Genomic DNA, 20191 nt, shown 5'->3' on the forward strand with positions numbered 1-20191 from the left:
AAAAAAAGATGCTATGCTACCAGCATCTTCACTTTCCAAACAGTCGAGAAAGAAGGCCTCTTCCATCTCAGAACTGCAGCCAACTGCTTCCTGGTCCTGGTCCCCATGATGAGTTTTTCCCTCCTTTAAGCTGGAGGTAGGTTATCTCAGCACCAGCCAACCTGGTGTCTTTCGGATGTTTTCAACTACAGCTCCCATTAGCCCCAGGCAGCATGGACAATTGTAGTCCAAAATATCTGGAGGGCACCACTAGGTTGGTGATGACTGGTTTAGCTAGTGGTTAAGGGAATCAGAGCACTTCAAGCATTCTTCTGACTGTTCCGCCTTGCCTTCTGATGAGTCTTTTTTTATGAAATCATCTTTGTTGGTTTTACAAATTGTTGTTGTTTAGTCGTTTAGTCATGTCCAACTCTTTGTGACCCCATGGACCAGAGCACGCCAGGCACTCCTGTCTTCCACTGCCTCCCACATTTTGGACAAACTCATGCTGGTAGCTTCGAGAACACTGTCCAACCATCTCGTCCTCTTTTGTCCCCTTCTCCTTGTGCCCTCCACATCAGGGTCTTTTCCAGGGAGTCTTCTCTTCTCATGAGGTGGCCAAAGTATTGGAGCCTCAGCTTCACGATCTGTCCTTCTAGTGAGCACTCAGGGCTGATTTCCTTCAGAATCGATAGGTTTGATCTTCTTGCCGTCCATGAGACTCTCAAGAGTCTCCTCCAGCACCATAATTCAAAAGCATCAATTCTTCGGCGATCAGCCTTCTTTATGGTCCAGCTCTCACTTCCATACATCACTACTGGGAAAACCATAGCTTTAACTATATGGACCTTTGTTGGCAAATACAAAGTATAAATAAACACAAGCTAGTAAAAACCTATCTGTATAAGGAGATTATCTGAGTCTCATCCTAAACGTCTACAACTGCATCTTCATCCATACTCCAATTTTTATATCAAACCATATTGTCCACTACAAGTGAGTCAAAACCCTGCTATTGTTTCCATCTGCTTACAGTGGTCTCCTAAATAACTTATAATTTTTTTCCATTCTTTCATAAGGTCTTTATACTCTTGGTTTCTACGTTTACAGTCAGCTTTGCCATCTCGGCATAATCCATCAGCTTGGTTTGCCATTCTTCTCTGATAGGCACTTTGTCTTCTTTCCAATTCTGGGCTAATAACATCTGGGCGGCCATTGTTCCATACGTAAAGAGTCTTTTTCTGCTCCTTTGGTACGTCGGTACCTGTAATTCCTAATAAAAAAGCTTCTGGTTTCTTAACAAAAGTTATTTTAAGCATTTTTTTCCCATTTCATTATAATATATCATCCCCCAGAAAGCTTTTATTACCTTACAAGTCCACCACATATGATGAAAGGTACCTTTTTGATGAGTTTTGAGCACTCAGATAGACCACTCTAATGAACCCAACTCATGTTGAGGTGATTTTATTTTTCCTTCCTTCCTTCCTTCCTTCCTTCTGCATTTGATATACCAATGTAATTGTTATTTTAAGTACCAGAAGTACTGGGTGTGTTTTACTGTGATTTGTTGTGTGCCTCAAGCAACTAAGAAGAGGAATGTTAAAAACATTGCTATCGTTTTATTACGAGCAGTACAATTTAAGGAGCAGGAGCTCAGATCTGAGCCTTGGACATTATTGGGGTTGATTTTTAACACCAAAACAATTAAATACTTCAAATAAATTTATCTAGGAAGCCAGAGTCCATCATTTCTTAGTGCTGCTTATTTAATTTTCTGGTTGGGATCGGATCTTTAAAGAGACTTTCTATTAACAACATTAAGTCCTTGAAATGAGGGCACATGCTGAGTTATGTGACTGTTAATGTCTGCAAGTGCCTTGAAGAGAGCAGGACTAGCATATTCTTATTAGTTGCTAAGTGTTCTATAGACTTCAAATGACTTATCATTGCATAGCCATAATTGTTTTAAAAGCATCTCATATAGATTAGCTACCACTTAAAGGCATCACCTGGAATTGACTGTAGCAAGAGAATTGAGCAATCTGAATTCATTCATCAGGAAGGTAAGTACAGCAATGGTTGTTATTGCAGGAAGGACAGGATTACACACACACACACACACACACACACAGTCGTACCTTGGATCTGAACGCCCTGGAACTCGGACATTTTGGCTCCTGAATGCCGCAAACCCGGAAGCGATTGTTTCAGTTGTTTAACATTCTTTTGGAAAACAAATGTCTGCCAGGGCTTCAGTGGCTTCTGATGGGCTGCAGGAGTTTACTGCAGCCAAACAGAAGCTGCAATTTGATTTTTGAACGTTTTGGAAGTCGAATGGACTTCCAGAATGGATTCCATTCAACTTCCAAGGTATGATTGTATTGCACTCTAGACCTCATGAAACCAAAATGGCATGAACCACACAGGAGGTACAGTGGACACTCGCGCTGCAAACATGATCCGTGTGCAGGAGGCATGTTCGCAACCCACAGCATTTGCAACCCGCAGTGCCATGTCTGCGCACGTGCGGGTTGCGATTTGGAGCTTCTGCGCATGTGCAAAGTGTGATTTAGTGCTTCTGCGCATGCACAAGCGCCAAAACCCGGAAGTAACGCGTTCCGGTACTTCCAGGTTCAGCCCGGTGCGCAACATGAAAATGCACAACCTGAAGCGTCTGTAAGCCGAGGTATGACTGTATTAGTCAGTATATCAGGGTACAGTATAGAAAACCCTGCTTGTGTGTGGGGCGGGAGTACTAAAAGAGAATAAACAGGTTTGGATTCTAATTCTGAGCAGGAGGGAGAGTAGGGTGGAAAACTGAGTGGACAGGGGAAAGAAATGGAGCTTCATGGAGGAGGGCGAGGCTCCCGCTTTCCTATTTCCTGTTAAGGTCAGAACCCCTGGGCTGCCTGTGTGTTACCCTAGAACTGAAAGATATATCTCAGCACAAGGAGCTGACTTAAATTCCTGGTGGCTCACCACATGAGGTGACAACATGAAGATCTCAGAGTTATTGGTTCTAACCCTGAAGGCCTAGACACTTCCCTGTCCTGTATGCCTGTGTAGAAGCAAATTATTTCGCTGTTCTGCCAAAGTAAAATAGACAGCAAAGCCATGGAATGTGGCAGCATGGATTGGTGAGTCCCCTGGCAACCTTGGTAGGTTGCATCTGGTCTCACCTTCCCCCACCCTACGTTCTTCAGCTGCTGGTGGAAGAAGCAGAATGGCAGTGCCATGGGTGGGAGGAACATTTACAGGGCTTCCATGCCCCACTCATGCCTGCTAAATCTGCTGAGTTTCCCATGGGACCAGTAAGAGTTTAAGCCCTATCTGAATCATCTGCCCATTGGTCTGCTGCCCCTGCTGCCCTGGGTGTGCAATGTCATCCATTGCAGAGAACTAGCCAAGTTGTCTTTCCAAACCAGTATCATTCCTAAGCTTTGCCGCTACCTCCTTTAGGTGGGGTGCAATGCCAACCGAAACCAGTTTAAAGAGCCAAAGATCTGCTGATCTGCAGTGTTACTACTCTCTGCCCTGTTTGCTTTCATAAATCTGAATTTCTGGCAGCTTCATTTCATGGTGTTGCAACACTGGACTCCCAGGAGGCCGTAGAAGGTAAGGCTGAGCAATTTCACCATGTTTTAAGGTCAAAACACCTACCCGTTCCTGAAGGCAATGGAATAACAAATATAACCACCGGTTCCAATGTTCTGTACAAATCGAATCAACAGAGAAGGAATGGTTTAAACAAATAGGGAATATTTATCACACGAGCTACACTTGTTTTTATTTAAAAGAAGGGGAAAGTGGTACCGTGCTCCATTTTCTGTTTTATGTCGCTACACAGACATTCTTCACTGCTAATGAGGGAACTGTTTTCATTCGGGCTCACTTTTTCATTTTGGAGTTGCACATGGCTTCTCTATGCTTGCAGGAAAGGCAGTTGCTAAATCCTAGTAGATTGGATGTATCTGTGAATTTAGGAGTGCAGTAATGTCAGAGAGACGGGGCTGCTAGTGTTATTCCAACACAAGTCAGTTAAAATATATAAACATGGAGTGGAAAACAAAAGCAGAGTGGCAAATTCATCAGGAAGGGTGTAAATTTAATTTCCGTTTTGGGCCTTTTTATGTGTTCATTATTCTGGCTCAGATAACAAGCTAGCAAGCTAACAGACCAGTTCTATGCCTTTAAAAAATTATTCCTCTCCACTGCTAGGACCTTGGAGTTGTCCCATTTTGTCCTCATGAAAGCAATAAAAGAGGTGAACTTCAAACCGGTGATGGATGCAGAATTTAGTAGCAGAGGAAGGAACACTGTGTTACACAAGGCCAGGCTATTTGTCCATCTAGTCTACTCTGACTGCCAGTAGCTCTCTGCAGTCTGAGGTAAAGGTCACCCATATCACCTGCTATCTTGATCCTTTTAAGTGGAGATGACATAGAGTGAGCCTGGGGGGTTTTGCAGAAGCACAGCGGCCCAAGGTGTTTTTTTTTTTGGGGGGGGACACCTCTTTCTCAATGACAATGGTCTATTTCAAAAAACGGAGTCCTCTGAGTTGTAGCAGAATGTGTTTCCATTTTCCGTCATTTATAATGTTTTCAGCAGTTGAGATACCTGGCCCCAGTTTTTTCAATTCCTTGGACATTTTTGGTGCTGTCTTCCTTCACTTTCTTTTTGTATTTTGTCTTCCAGGTACTGCATGCAACCATGAACCTGTTTTTTGAATGAGAGGAAGGTATGTCAGAAAAGACAGCACCAAGCTATTCCAAGGTTGAGGGGAAAACTACATGTTACTCTGTATTTACAGCAATATTTATTGTTTCTTCAATTAATTTTTGCATCCATGATTATTGAGCCACAGTAACCCAGAGCAGATCGTTAAGTGTGACTGGCTGTTTTTGTGTGGCACAGCATCCCTGTTTATAAACAACAGGTGCCCACAATCTGTATTTTCTAGAAACATTTGAATTAAAAAAAGTTTCTCAAGAAGCTTTTCCAGCTGGATGAAAAGTTTTCTGCTTTAGGTAATAATCTTGGTTTTATATGTATGGTTTTGTTGTTTGTATGGCTGTTCAGAATTCAGAACCAAACCAACCAGGCAATCTGCAACTAAACACAGTTTCTTCCTTTGTCCAAACTGGGAAACTGTGGTTTCCAGCTTCAGACCAAATCAGGATATTAAACCAGAGATGGAGTTTGGATTATGTTGGATTGTTTGGAAACTGGTAACCTAGTTTGAATGAAATGGGAAACTACAGTTAATTAGATACTGCTTTTTAAATAAGCTTACACCACAAAAGGAGGGATGAAGGGGCCTCATATACAGGCCAAAGACTTATTCATATCTTGGCTTATTAAGCCATTTTTTATTATGGGTGCAAGATAGTGTGTTTGCGTAACTCCCAAGAAATGTGAAATGACTATATCAAAACGCTTCCTCATTCCCTTGCAATTCTTCAGACATTTCTCTTGAACAGGACCATTCAAATTTACCTCAACACTGTGCTTTGGGGAAAATTTAATGGCCCATTTAGTAAACAACTGGCAATGCTTTCTGTTATAAGGGAACTCCAGCCAGATACTATGAGTAACACATTATCTGGCTATTGGCTGATAGGAGGAACTCGCCCCCCCCCCCCGAATTATACCTTTTAATATTTTCTACACATTCAAAAGAATTGCTAGTGGTCCTAAAGTAAAAGCAAGGCCTTTGTAGGAAAACATAAAAAGATGGAAAAAGCCATCCAGAAGATGTCACAGCTCATTAAAGATGCAAATTAAAAAATGTCCAAAGCATGGAGATTTGCTTAACCTTTTACCAATGTCTAAATCCTTAATATGATACTTATATGTCAGCTGGTTTGCCACAGATCTAATAAAGAAGCTTCTTCAAGCATTGCTACAAGGAGAGCTGCTTGGATCCAGGGCAGCATTTTAAGTGTGTGCATCAGAGAGAGAGAGAGAGAGAGAGAGAGAGAGAGAGAGAGAGAGAGAGAGAGTGTTAAGCTAGGCCATTTGCCCTAGGAACTCTCCAGGCCAAGTATGTCAGGGTCACATTGTACTGACCCAGCAGTGAGAGAAATGCACCTATATTCATTCATATTGTTCCCAAACTCAGTCTTGGCATTGACTTTGTGGCTGAGCTATGCACCGTCTGAAACCATATGGAATTTGTGTTTTCCCTAAGGTAGGCTATTGTGTCCTTGTACATCCGATGTGAGTTCGCTGTCTGGTGTGAGTTCTAGAAAGGTTATTATTTTGCTTTAAAGTAACTCAGCATACAGTTCAGGATCACCTTCTCACGTGCCAAACAGTGGGCTGTAAATCTCTGACAATGTAAATTAGTCACTAACTAAAATAAGAAGACATGATTAATCACTTCAGCGACTACCTGGCAGAATTACAAGTCAGTGACTATAATATTACTTACTGACATATACCCTACAATAATTCTGGCACACACTTCATCACCTGGTATTGCCTAAAACGTAATCCTTATGAACTGAAAAGTGGCAAAAATGGTCCCTGAGGTGTCCTGTGATTACTCCAAAACAGATAGGAGATGAAAGAATGCTGCCAATATGCATTTCAAGTCATCAAATGTTAATTTTATTCATGATTTATAATATTTCTGAGTAATGTGCCCCACATGTATTCCTTTTTATTTATAAGACTGATTTTTATCTGAACAAATAAAACCTATCTCAAAGCCATAACTCTTCTGTGTTAAATTTTTAAGTGTATTTCCCTCTGCCAGATTTGATATTGTTGTATTTTATGGAGCAATGTTTTTAATTGAATTTCTGGTTCCTCATTCATAATGTATAATATTTTACAGCGTTTTATGTGCATGGATTTGCACAGTAATTTACAGGATGCAGCCATAAACTATCGTGCTGTGAGGAATGTGACGTAGACTCTTGCCTCTTGAATGTCACGAAACAAGCCAATTTCAGCAGTAAGAAATACAGGAGGCCTTCCTAGAGTTAGTCAGGGACAATATGCCTTGGTCATCGGGGGGACTTAAGAGGTGCTCCAAAACAGATTATTAGCTGCCTCTAGACAGTTGCTGTTTTGTAGGAGGGATTCAAACACATAGCAGAAATTAAGGATCATGCAATTCAAGTGTTCTATCACCACAGCACAACAGATACACTCCTTTTAAAGGAAAACCTGGGATTTTGTAGTTAGGAAAGTGAAAAGCGCCGGAACTTTTGGGATGAATGAATCATTAACAGGAAGACTTATAAGTACTCAGCTAGCAAATCAAGATCACACCCTGAAAACAAATCAGAATGAGTGATCTGTAAGGCCTACATACCACTTAACTTCTGCATAATATTTGTGCAAGAAAATCAGGATGAATATTGACTAAACAGGTAATCTGGAAGAACCCAATACCAATAAATGCAGAGTTATAAAGAACAACAACCAGAGTGCTTACATATGAAGGGACTGCCATAGGATACTATATAGAGCATGGTCAGAAGGACATCTTCCAGAATAGTTCCTGGAGCAAGCAAGGGAAGGAGGGCTTGACAGGGATATGGGAGGTGCACACAAATATCAGAGGACCACACCTGGAGTACAGTGTCCAGTTCTGGATGCCCCAATATAAGAAGGATATTGACAAGTTGAAATGTGTGGAGGGGAGGACAGCCAAGACGATGTAGGGTCTGGAAAGTGAGCCTTATGAGGAATGGTTGAGGGAGCCTGGAAAAGAGGTGATGGGGAGGAGATATGATAGCCATCTTCAAATATTTTGAGGGCTGTCACACAGAGGATGGAGCAAGCTTGTTTTCCCCTGCTCCAGAGGGTAGGACCTGAACCAATGGATTCAAGTTACGACGAAGGAAATTCCGACTCAACATCAAGAATAACTTTCTAACAGTAAGAGCTGTTCAACAGTGGAATGGAATCCCTTGGGAGATGGTAGACTCCCATGGAGGTTTTTAAGCAGAAGTCATGGATGCTTTAGTTGAGATTCCTTTATTGCATAGGGTTTGACTAGATGACTCTCAGGATCCCTTCCAACTCTACAATTTATGATTCTATGAATGCATAAATAATAAGTCACTAATCATCAAGCTGGGCAGTTTTCCAAGTAGTCAAGAGTGTCCACAGCATACATGCTAATTGTTGTATCACAAATAAATTTCAATACAAGAAGAATAGGGGGACGCGGGTGGCACTGTGGGTTAAACCACAGAGCCGAGGACTTGCTGATCAGAAGGTCGGTGGTTCGAATCCCCGTGATGGGGTGAGCTCCCGTTGCTCGGTCCCTGCTCCTGCCAACCTAGCAGTTTGAAAGCATGTCAAAGTGCAAGTAGATAAATAGGTACCGCTCCGATGGGAAGGTAAACGGCATTTCCGTGTGCTGCTTTGGTTTGCCAGAAGTGGCTTAGTCATGCTGGCCACATGACCCAGAAACTGTACGCCGACTCCCTTGGCCAATAAAGCGAGATGAGCGCTGCAACCCCAGAGTTGGCCACGACTGGACCTAATGGTCAGGGGTCCCTTTAATCATCAAGCTGGGCAGTTTTCCAAGTAGTCAAGAGTGTCCACAGCATACATGCTAATTGTTGTATCACAAATAAATTTTAATGCAAGACGAATAGGAGGACTAGGCCCTTGTCAGAGTTCTGTTGGAGGAAACACCCCAAATACACACTCACAACCCCTTTTCCTCTTGCACAGATATGGAGCATCTGCTGAGGAAGTCTGTGGGGGTAGACCTCCTTCTTCATCTATGGACCTTCCTCTCTGCCTATGGAGAGGGAAGCCTGCAGAATCTCACAGCCCCAGGGATATCCTTCCAGGGTCCATAGGATCGTAACCAAAGAAATGTCACCTTTTGGGGTGAGGCAGCTTACAGAGCATAATTAAAACATTAGAAAGAGACCCAATTACAAAAATGAAAACAGCAGGAGTGCCAAAGCTCAGCACAACAAATTGCAGGTTGAAACAAAAAGCATGTTTCAAAGGTAACTAATTAGCATTACAAGTGAAACAACTGAGACAATTAGATTCCATGTGTGTTAAAAAAAATTTCAATGCCTTGCACACTAGTTAGCCATTTGGAAGTTACATTTTAAAAAGGAGAGCATCAAATATAGCTATTGGCTCGTGTATGTGTGTGCCCGCTACTGTGCATAGGGGTACTGTGCTTCAGGAAGCTGTGCCCCCCCCATGTGTTTGGGTGGCAGCGTCGGTCAGCTAGCAAATAAAGGTGTGGAATGAAAAGATGCATATCTGTTGGTTCCGCACTCTTTCAGTCCCCCTTGGCTGAAATCCCAGGTCATCCCAGGGTAGAAGCAGAAGCTGGTGTAGCTTCTGTAACTCCAGGGTTGTCCCAGTAAAAACGGGGCAGTGGCGTGGTATGGTAGTTTGTTAAAAGTGCTGAGAGCTGCTAGGAGGCCCCTTCTGCCCTCACAGAGCTACAATCCTAAGAGTTCCCCATGATGAGGCATTGATTGTAAGCATTCTAGAAATTGTAGCTCTGGGTGGATGATGGGAGGAGGAAAATGATCATGCCAAGGTATATATAGTTTGGGATTCTGCCTGCAAAAGCAGTCAGTCATGCCTAATGGGATGCTCACATACAGGGCGTTCTTTGATAGCCATCCCTAGTTGTTGGTGTGTAGCCTGTACACATGGAGACTCCATTTGGCTTTTCACAGCTGTTGTGTCTTCAGATCCCGAGGCCTCCCTCCTTAAATAAAGACACATTTTACTCAAATTTTAGTTTTGGTTTTTGGCAGAATTTAGACCACAACTTTATTGATTACAGGAAAGTGGGTGGTTGCATAGGCTCAGGTTTGACTAGTTCCCTACACCCTTGCAGGTAGCGCTGACCCAGAGCTCTATCGTAGGTCAGCCAAGGGCGAACACCTGAAGAAGGTGAAAAGCCTGGGAGCAGACTCTGTTCACTCCCCAGATGCTCCCCTGGACTCAGGCATGGGCATAAACCCCTTTTGGGGGTTGACCAAACCAAGTTGAGTCCCTGGATTCCTTTAACAGAATACCCTTCACATAGGGATGGCAAGACCATTCTCCCATCCCACCACGAACCAGTGCCTATCTGCAACCTTACAAGTTGTGATGATTTGCTACATGGCAGGCGAAACCCAAATGGCCCCAGCCAATCAGCCAAGAGGGAAAATTCCTGCCGTGCCCCTGTCCCAACGACAGACGACACACGATGACATAGCAAGGTCAATCGCAAAATACCCTAAATATAGGGAGAGGTGGACGGGTGTTCCGATGCATGAGCCAAAAGAGGAAGCTCTGGGTCATGTGCATGGGTATATCCATTTGCACTGCAACCCATTGGCCAGATCGAACCCATCATTGAGGGACCTCCAATCGAGTGTTGTGGCTATCCAAAAGACCCCACCCACAACCAAGAGGTCAGTCTCATAGATCTCACTGCAACACGTGCCCTCTTTGAGGGAGGACATGATTTATCCACCAACAGACCCACCGTCCATGCCAATCTATTTACCGGTAAGTGGTTTTAAAAGCCAGCTAAGATTGTGCCCATTGCCACATGTTGTCCAAGTTTACTATTTTTAAACTATTATGTGAAGTGCTTCCTTTTGTCTCTTCAGAATGAACTACCTGAAATTTCTTCTTTTTTAAAGCAACTATGTGCCTCCATTTCTCGCATTTCCATTTCATTTTGTGACCTTTGACCTCCTCTGTTTCAAGGGCATTGCAATTTAGGAATGGCAGCCACAACAGCATCAGCAGGAGGAATCGCAGTATTAGCAGCAGCAGGTATTTTGCCAGAGCTGCTTTGAAGAATATTTCAGTAATGAAAGGGATAATTGGGGCTCCCTGCCTCCGCTGTAATTGAAAACCTAGCATAGTGCCTTTTCCATTTAACTTTATTGCTTGAGTTCAAATCATTGTGCAGTTGAGAAAGCAGGACCAGAATAATCTAATGCTTTTGCTCCGGGTTTTTCTCTCTCCCTTTGACCATTTATTCAAACCTAGCATTAGCATGAAACAGAGGACACAATGAGAGATATGTGCCGTTTTTGCAGTTTGAGAGAACCATAATCATCAATTTCATTACAGGAAATGCATTGTTCACCAAATACTATTTGCTTATTACTAAGTTGGGTGACCAAGATTATGCCCCTTAAAATGGGAAAGTAGCAATGCGTTGAAAACAATGATCCTCATAATTTTAGATAAATCACACTCCAGTCCCCTTGTCTGTGTTATGAACATAGAGAAATAAAGTAATGATCAGTGACAGGTTAAAGTCTCTGTTTGGGTCTGTGGGTTCATGGTCCTAATCATTACTCAGTGAATGTTGTTACAAACATTATCGTCTCAGGGCCACCAATTGCCTCAGGGTCAGCCGTTGACATTTCACCCCTCATACAATGAACAAAACATGTGATGAGGTGAAGCCCACTGGGCAGTAGGAAGGGACATATGGTCCCTTAGAGAAATACATTATGGCCAATAAGCAGATATATCATTTTTCACTGCAGTTTAGATGGAGCTAGAATTTTCCCTTCTTTTATATTTCCCATTTCTTTTAGTCAAGGTGCTTAGATAGTACTCTAAAGGACTTCAAAACTAGGATCACCAGCAACATTTTCTTGTCCTATAGCAGGATCTGGTGTTATTGGAATCCAGGTGTTATTGGACAGTGGTATTGCCAGTGGTCAAGGGCGATGGGGGCAGGAGACCAACAACATCTGAAGTAGCACAGGTTTTTGTAACAGTTTTGTAACGGAGTAGGACTCTCTTGTTTAACTCAAAGGAGAAAAAGCTTTGTAGGTAATAATGCTTGACCTATTTGCTAGAGAATTTAGGGAGCAATCATAATCCCCGGTTGGCAGTGGCAGGGCTTGGTGGAACAGGACCACCAGTTTGTGCCAGTCTGGGCAGAAGTTGAGAGGGGAGAGAAGACGAAAAAAGGCTCTTTGCTTCACTAGCTCCCTGGCTGGATGTCAGGGAGCCAACAAGGAGAACACTTGGCTAACTTACAGTTAGTTTCTTTATTAAGGAAAGCAGAACAAAGAACACAGAGAGACTTCTCAACATTGCTCCTGTCTTGATGAAGCAGTTGTCTTGACTGACTTGTAGCTCTCCCTTCACTTCATAACCCTCTGTGTCAGGCCCCTCCTACTGTCTACTGAAAGCTACAAGGGACCCTCTCTGTGTCTGCCTGGCTCTCTGCTTGGTAACATGCAATAAACATCTCATTGGAGGGGTGGGGCTTGCATGCTGTCAGTAGAGAAGCTGTCAGAGTGGCTCTGTGATAGAGCAGCCAAGTCTGATTCTTGTTTCTCCCCTGTGCTGGGGCACCTGCCTGTTTCCTCTTCTTCATCATCTTCTAAGCTACCAGCCTTCAGTACTTCCCAGCTCGTCCTTTCCTCTCAGGTGTGGCTGGTTTCCCACCACCAAGATCCAGGATCCAAATTCTTTACCTCTGTGCTTTTCCTGGGGGGTTCATGGTCAGGTTACACAGCGAAAGAGAAAGGAACAAGCTGTGGACCTTGCTTAAATAACCTCTGATCCCACCCCTAAAATTGGCAACATCAATTTTACCCCAGTAACTCCATCCACCAATCTGATCCAAGCCCTTGAATCTAACTTGCCTGACAACCATGAGGGTGTCTTGTTTGGCCCCATCCGCAACCCGTGCTCTCCTTTAATGAGAACACGCTTTGCCAGAAAGACAGGAATGAGTGGAGAGATTTCTGATACATAAGGTCCCATCCCCTTGATCTCTCCTGACTCCAGCACCAGACTTTCTTGGGAATACGTTGAGCTATTTCCACCAAAAGAGCTTCATCCTAAGCCTATCCAGCTTCCACTAAATGTTGAAGGAGAGTAACTATACCTCATTTCTATGTCTTGGAATGCATGCATTATGTGGGATGGTGATCAATATGTCTCAGAGAGATGGAACTGTTAGCCATTCCCATCATGGAAGACTCTGAGCTTCAGCAGCACTGAGTAGACAGTCATATGAAAACATGTAAGTGACATTTCTGCACCTGTCCTGTCACCCCTTTAAACAGCTTCACTCGTCACTTCTGCAAGGAAGACTGACTTCTGTCACATGTGACAAAACAAGTCGTCTCTGGCCTCTGCATGAGGCTAGAATGGAACTATTCTGTCAGATGAATTGTGTCATGAGCAAATTGCCAGCCACACAGAGTACTTTACTTCAATATAGTTGGGGAATTCTGTACTGTTCTGGGGTTTGAATCATAAGCATCAACATGTGACGCTGGTTCCCTCCTCATTGGACTTCTGCTGGACCAAAATGTAGAAACTGCAGGTATAAATTCAGATGCTAATTATGCTAAAGCATACTGGAGGCTGAACAAGTGTTCCTGCACAAGGAAAGCTATTTAATTACAAATTATGGAAAATAATGCACATCACTTTGCAAGTGCAAATAGGAAAAGAAATATATCTATATCCAGTGCTATTTTTCTAGAAAAAGAGGTGCAGGAACTCACCATGAACACTTCTCTCATTCTCTTAGAATGGCAATGGCCTGAGAGATGCAAAAACTGAGTTCCTGAGAGTTCCCCCTGGGGAAAAGACCATATCTATATCTATATCAACTCACTCTCTCTCTCTCTCTCTCTCTCTCTCTCTCTCTCTCTCTCTCTCTCTCTCTCTCATCTCTATCTCTATCTCTATCATCTCTATCTCTATCTCTATCTATATTGAACCAAATGTAAACTGTTCTGGAAGTTCTGCAAATGCCATATTAGTAGTCAAGATACCCCACAATTCATTGGTAGTGTCATAGAATCATAAGCTTGGAGGGGACCATGGGGATCATCTAGGCCAATCATCTGCAATGCATGAATCTTTTGCCCAATGTGGGGCTTCAACACACAACAATGAGAGTAAGAGTCTCATGCTGTACCGACTGAGCTTGTAACCATGAGCTCATATATGTTTATATTCACTTGCTTTGATAAAAGCTACTTGGCTTGCTTAGATGTTATCGTTATCTGTGAGCTTTGGGTGCTGAGCCCAGAAAGGGGAACTATATGGAAGACTTGGGTATCTACCACCTATGCCCTCATCTGGTCAGGTGAAGTGATGGGAAGTCCTGGTGAAAGTGATGTATGCTACTTTGTGTATTAAGAATGCATGAATGCTTGGTTGGGCCATTGCCTTGCTGTGGTGTACATCCTGCATCTGTAAAAGCAGGCTGATTTGCTGTAAGTCCACACCTTTCTTTAATAAAGCACTAGAACTGATCCCTCTGATGTTTTTGACATCCTTTTCTTGCATCCCTGCACCCAGCCACTCCCACTCTCACTCCTTTGGGCTGCAGTTCAGACACTATTTTATGAATGTTAAAGTTTAGGAAAATGTCTACACATCTGGATAAACAATCCACTGCTCTATAACCAGCTGGGACTTACCGGATTGTGTCAAACAGATACTGTACTTGTATGGCATTTCCTCTGCTTCAAACACAAAGCAGTGCAATATAACCACTAGCACATTTGCAAAAACTAAGCAGAGTCTGATAGAGTTTCAAACATTCACAGGGTCTCACTACTCCGAGAGTTGCTTAAGAAAATCCATTTTACTATCCATTACAAATCTAATGCTGTCACCACTGTGAGTCAGTTTGGACCTTAGTTTAATGTCAACTGGTTGTGAAGAAATGAACAATTCAATTGTTGTTTTTTCCTGTCTGGGTAGTCACATTTAGCTAGGCTCTGAGGTTTACCTAAGTTTCATAGCTTGTGTGGACTTCTCTCAAGCATGCCCACCACGGTTGCAAAATACGGAAAAGTGGCCCCTTTCACTTATAATGAAAACACTATACGTGTTTTCAGATTGTTGTGGTTACACGAATGATTGGCTAGATGTAATCCGAATATTGTTTATTATTAATTTAAATCATTTTTGCCATGCTTTTCAACTGAAAAGGCTCCTAGAGTGGCTAACGTGTGAGCAATAAAAATAATACAGTCACTGTCTGCAGGCTTACAGGCTAAAAGGCATGACACAAAAGGAACAAGGTATAAGGAGGGAAGAGGAAAACAAGCAGACTCAGAAGCCAGTTCTTATCATTGTATATGAACATTGCAGTTCACATAATGAACAGCTAAACTGGAGGTAGATAAGGGAAAGAAGGAAACAAATGTAGCTAATCTTTTAGCAGAACTTAGGAAGTGGGTCCTGATTCTAGTCTTTCTCTCTGCTGTATCCTGATGGGATGGCTATTGCCCATTGACCATGCTGGTTATCATTGTGACTCTGGTATGCTAGCCCAAGTATGAGCCCAAATGCTGCCTCCATTTGCTCTTGGGTTGCTTGCAGAGGGCTGCTATGAATGTGAACTGGAGAAGTTAAAGCAGCATCCCCATGGTTTTCTGTAACATAATCAGCATTTTAGAGATTTGTACAATGGGGTTTCACTGCCAGAGTTCCTCAGTGCCTCCTCTGCTTCAACCAGCAGTTCCAGAAGTCGAGGTGGCTGTTGCAGATGAAGCAGGGAATGTTGGTGAGTGGCTTGGCCGATCACTTCCGAAAGGATTCCTAACAGCCTGAGTTGTGGTGGGGAAACAGGAGAAGGCAATAGGAAAGTGCAGCCATAGCCTGAACTCTAATCCTTGCAGGTTACAGAACACTCAGCAGTGCTCTCTTGTATGCCAGACAAATCCAGAAATAAGTGCAGCCCCCCAAGAACAAAGACACAGAGATCATACCCTCCCAGTGTACTGTTTTAAGTGGGACATCCTAAATCACAGAAGTCAATCCTGGCTTCTGTTTGGATCCTGGAATGCCCCATTATTTTAGTCCAGTGCTCTGCTGCGAGCCCCTGTGCCAAAACACCAGACCAAAAGGCACTCACTCTGGCATGAGTTTGCAGGATCATCCCAGAGCTCTGGCACTTCCACCAGACTGGAAGGTACGACCGTCCTGACATCTCAATTTTGGGGACAAAAATGTTGGAGGGTATGAGGGAGATGACTTGGCCTCTGTCACCCACTGTCTCTCTGAGAAGGAACATGCACCTAAATGGTTTCACATCCTTTGGCCAGAATTAAGATCCAGACGAACCAGGCAAAAGGAGGGCGGAGGCCATAGAGGCCTTAAGGATTAGACAACTTTCCCTTTCTTTTGTGGGTTAGGAGACAGCTGCTTGACCAGGGTGGCAATACCAGAGGAATAGGCTGTAGTAGTGGAGTCTACCTCTGTTGTCAGGGCCAGTATGCCTATAAAGACTCCTCCTGCAAAAGAGGGGAGTGGTTGTGGGCGGGAGCCGGTCTCCGCCTCAAGCAGGGGGCGTTAGCCCCCTGCCTCCCACTCACCTGGCTGTCACCCACGCCCACTGACAGGCACCCAACCAGGTGCCTCCGAGGGGGCATGTACGGCAGCCTAAATTGCTGTGGCGCCATTCAGGGGAGAGCTTATAGTTGGATTAGCATCAACAGGCTCCACCTACTGGTGAATAAACCCCCCTGTTTTAGACTCACCCCTCTCCGAGTGGGTGGAGTCAGCTGACGTAATCCAATGCCTAAGCCAATACCTTTTCACTTGCTGTAATCAATAAAGTTGTGGCCTTTTCTTGCCCATTAACCTTATATCACGTGTCTGTGTGTTTTCATTCCACTATGCGGGGATCGGGTCCTCGAACCACAAATACTAGTTGCTGGGAATCACAGAGCGGAGAGTGCTGTTGCTCTCCTATCCCATTTGTGGACTTCCCATGGGCATCTGGTCGGCCACTGTGAATCAGGAGCGAGACTAGGTAGACCTTTAGCTTTTCTTATGTTCTTATGTACCAGTGATGTAAGCCCCCTGGTTAAAGTGACTTGCATCAATAGAGCAGGCCCATTTTAAAACCTATTGTATTCCTGTTAATAAAATCAAGTTGTGCGTGGGACAGGCTAGCCGCTGACTTGGAAGTCCCTCTGAGCAAATATTGTGCCTTTTCATTCCTAGAGGCTATTTTGCTCCCCATCTGTAGCTTTCATACACGAATCTAGTTGAATAAGCCAATCTTTCCAATATACTTGGGAATGCTTTGACTGCTGTGAGCATTTTATAAGTTGCTGTATAACACCGCAGGTACCCACGATATGCCACAGTGCAACAGTTTCTCAACTAAGCAATTGGGCATGCAAAATTTCACATTGTTAGACCTGTCTGCATTGTTGGCTTCCAGTCATAAATTAAACAATGAATGGTCAAATATTGTGACACTACAATCCAAAGTATATTTTCTAGCACACTCCCTTCTATTTTAATGGCACTGCATTCAAACTAAGGAACTGTGGATTCCAGCCAAAGAATTGGGGGGCAGGGGGCAGATTCAATTTGACAGAATTTCAGGTCAATTTAGGGTCATTTCGTGGGAAGTATAAGGAATAATCCAGTCATCCTTCAACGGTTTTCCATTATAGAGTCAATACAGCAGCAGAGGTCATAATCTTCGGAACTTTTTTCATTTGTGTACTTGATGTATGATGGAAACATTGCGAGTGAACTATGCAGGTTTCCACCTCAGAAATGCCATTCTGAAAATGTACAACCCATTCATGAACACGTTCATTTGAAATTGAATTCAGCTCACCTTGATTCAACAGAAGGAAATCTATAGCCGCTGGTGACTTACTGACACCCGTAGGTTCGGCAATGACCACTGCTGGGTGTTAGACCATTTACTCTGCTCACAGAAGGTCTCCAAATGGATGCCCCCCCGGCCTGAAATCCTGGAGGGTCATTGCCAATCAATGGAGACAATGCTAAACTAGATAGACCAATGGACCAACAGCATAAGACAGCTTACTATATTCCTGTTATGGGATCTGAAAACCCCACTCCAAAAGTTGAGGTTACAGTGGAATTGTCTTGACATTAATCATTTGTACCGGGGTCAGGGACATACAAAGGGGGGGGGCAAAGGGGGTGGTCTGCCCCGGGTACCACTCGGGGGGTGGGGACAAGATTGCCCGCTGCCTCCCCCAACTGTAGAGTGTCTGAGAGCACACACACAGTTAGTATAGTGCCGCTCGCGAGCCCATATGGGATGCCGCATCGGCGAAGTCTGTACGGGATGCCATGCATGCACAGTCCATATGGACGTTGTGCATGCGCTGCCGGGCAGTTCTCCCCACCCCTTGGTGTCCTGCCCCGTGTGCCAGAGTGGGTTCCTCCGCCACTAACTGGGGTGTCAGAACCCAGCTCTCTGCACCTTTTTTCTTCCCCTCAAACAAAAGACCATCTCATTTCAGCAGTGGTGTGTGGTCAGTGGACTTGGGGAACTAGACTAGTCCCCTAAATGTTCCCAGTAAATTAGAGTATTATGGTATCAAAGCCTGGTGCCTCCTTCCCAAAGGCCAGGAAGCTTCTGTCCATTTTTGGGAGGGAGGCACGATCTTCTGAGAGGGTCCAAGAGCCCTCCTTCCACCTTTCCAAAACCTGCCTGGTTTTGGGAAGGAAGCAGCAGGTCCCCAGCATCCTGGTATCTCTTTCCAAAGTCCAAGAAGCTTCTGCCCAGGTTGAGGAAGGAGGCACAATGCTCACATGCATCTCTGGCCCTAACTAAAAAGGTAAAGGGACCCCTGGCCATTAGATCCAGTCGTGACCGACTCTGGGGTTGCGGCGCTCATCTCTCTTTATGGGCCAAGGGAGCTGGTGTACAGCTTCCGGGTCATGTGGCCAGCATGACTAAGCCGCTTCTGGCGAACCAGAGCAGCGCACAGAAATGCCGTTTACCTTCCCGCCAGAGCCGTACCTATTTATCTACTTGCACTTTGACGTGCTTTTGAACTGCTAGGTTGGCAGAAGCAGGCACCGAGCAACGGGAGCTCACCCCATCGTGGGGATTCAAACCGCCAACCTTCTGATTGGCAAGTCCTCGGCTGTGTGGTTTAACCCACAGCACCACCCGTGTCCCCTGGCCCTAACTGCTCTGCTACAAAAAAAATTTCACTGCACACCACTGTATTTCAGCCCCTCAGAATCCACACATAGCACATATTTGTCCATGTGTTCCCCCCATTGGGCCAGGACAACTGAGTTCAGGAGGTGTTTTTCCTACAACATGCAAAATGCAGCAAACCACTCTAACTAGGAGTGAGCCATTCAATGCTCTTACTTAGGCAGCTCTGCTCTGATTTCTGTTGCATATATATCTGTTGACATTCAAGCTAATCTATCCAGCCTGAATTATCCAGAAAATGCTCACTTGCTAATATGGCCAAGAGAGCCCTGGAAAGAGAAAAAGCAGTGTGTTTTCAGCCTCGTCTTAGATCAATTCCATTACGTTGTCCACCTCTTACTGCAAAGACAACTATCTTATTTTTATTTCACTTACACAGTAAAAGAAATGAAAAGAAGAATATACTTTGTGGTTGGTTGTTGTCTCTTCCAAAGAACGCATGGTGCCTCTGGGGCCAGGTGTGCACAACAGGAAAGACTTAAGAAGGCACAGAGTGTAACAATTGTGTCTTGATGAGTTCTGATCATTTTAAGGCACACCTGTTCCAAGTCAGTGGGATTTCAGAAGAAAATCAGAAATGTTTGGACGTGTCCCAAGACACATAAAAGACAGAATTCAATTCTGTCTAGCTGGTGTTCAGAAATTTGCTACAGTGCTGACTAAGCTAAATGCCTTGCTGGCAAAACAGCCGAAGACACGGAGCTATATTTGTCTGTGAAGTTATACAGCAGCTCAGTTGTTAAATATGTATGACGTTTCATGCATCAGAGGCAGAAGCACTTGTGCTAGGCCAAAAAGTGAATTTCCTCTAAAGAATCTTATTTCAAACTCAACTCAAGGCTTTGCTTGCTGCAAGGAATATGAAGCACATACAGTGGCAGACCTTTGGGTCTCAAATTTCAGTGGCATCCTATGTGACAGCAAAATTTGGTGACCCCAATGCCTCTCACCTTCCATTCTACATCATAGTTGTGGTGCCCCTGAGATTCCACATCCAAACTGGTAACATTCCCCTGAATACACAACATGGAATCGCCAAACATAAATAAAAATGGAGACCTGCTTGCTTTCAAAAGCCAGGAGCTGATTTTGATAGTCAATAGTAGGAGATAAATTGGTTGTTGTTTAGTTGTTTAGTTGCTTAGTCATGTCCGATTCTTCGTGACCCCATGGACCAGAGCACGCCTGACACTCCTGCAGTTTGGTCAAACTCATGCTGGTAGCTTCGAGAACACTGTCCAA

General features: G+C 44.0%; 1 long non-coding RNA gene across 1 annotated transcript; it reads left to right on the forward strand.

The window, feature by feature from the left end:
• The first annotated feature begins 881 nt into the window (after positions 1 to 881).
• LOC310852165 lies at positions 882 to 6701 on the forward strand. The gene is made up of 2 exons (XR_014567996.1): positions 882 to 3597; positions 4678 to 6701. It is a non-coding gene; the product is annotated as an uncharacterized lncRNA (long non-coding RNA).
• The last annotated feature ends 13490 nt before the right edge of the window (positions 6702 to 20191 follow it).

Source organism: Podarcis gaigeae (assembly GCF_964106915.1).
Source record: "Podarcis gaigeae genome assembly, chromosome: 9".
Lineage (NCBI taxonomy): Eukaryota > Metazoa > Chordata > Lepidosauria > Squamata > Lacertidae > Podarcis > Podarcis gaigeae.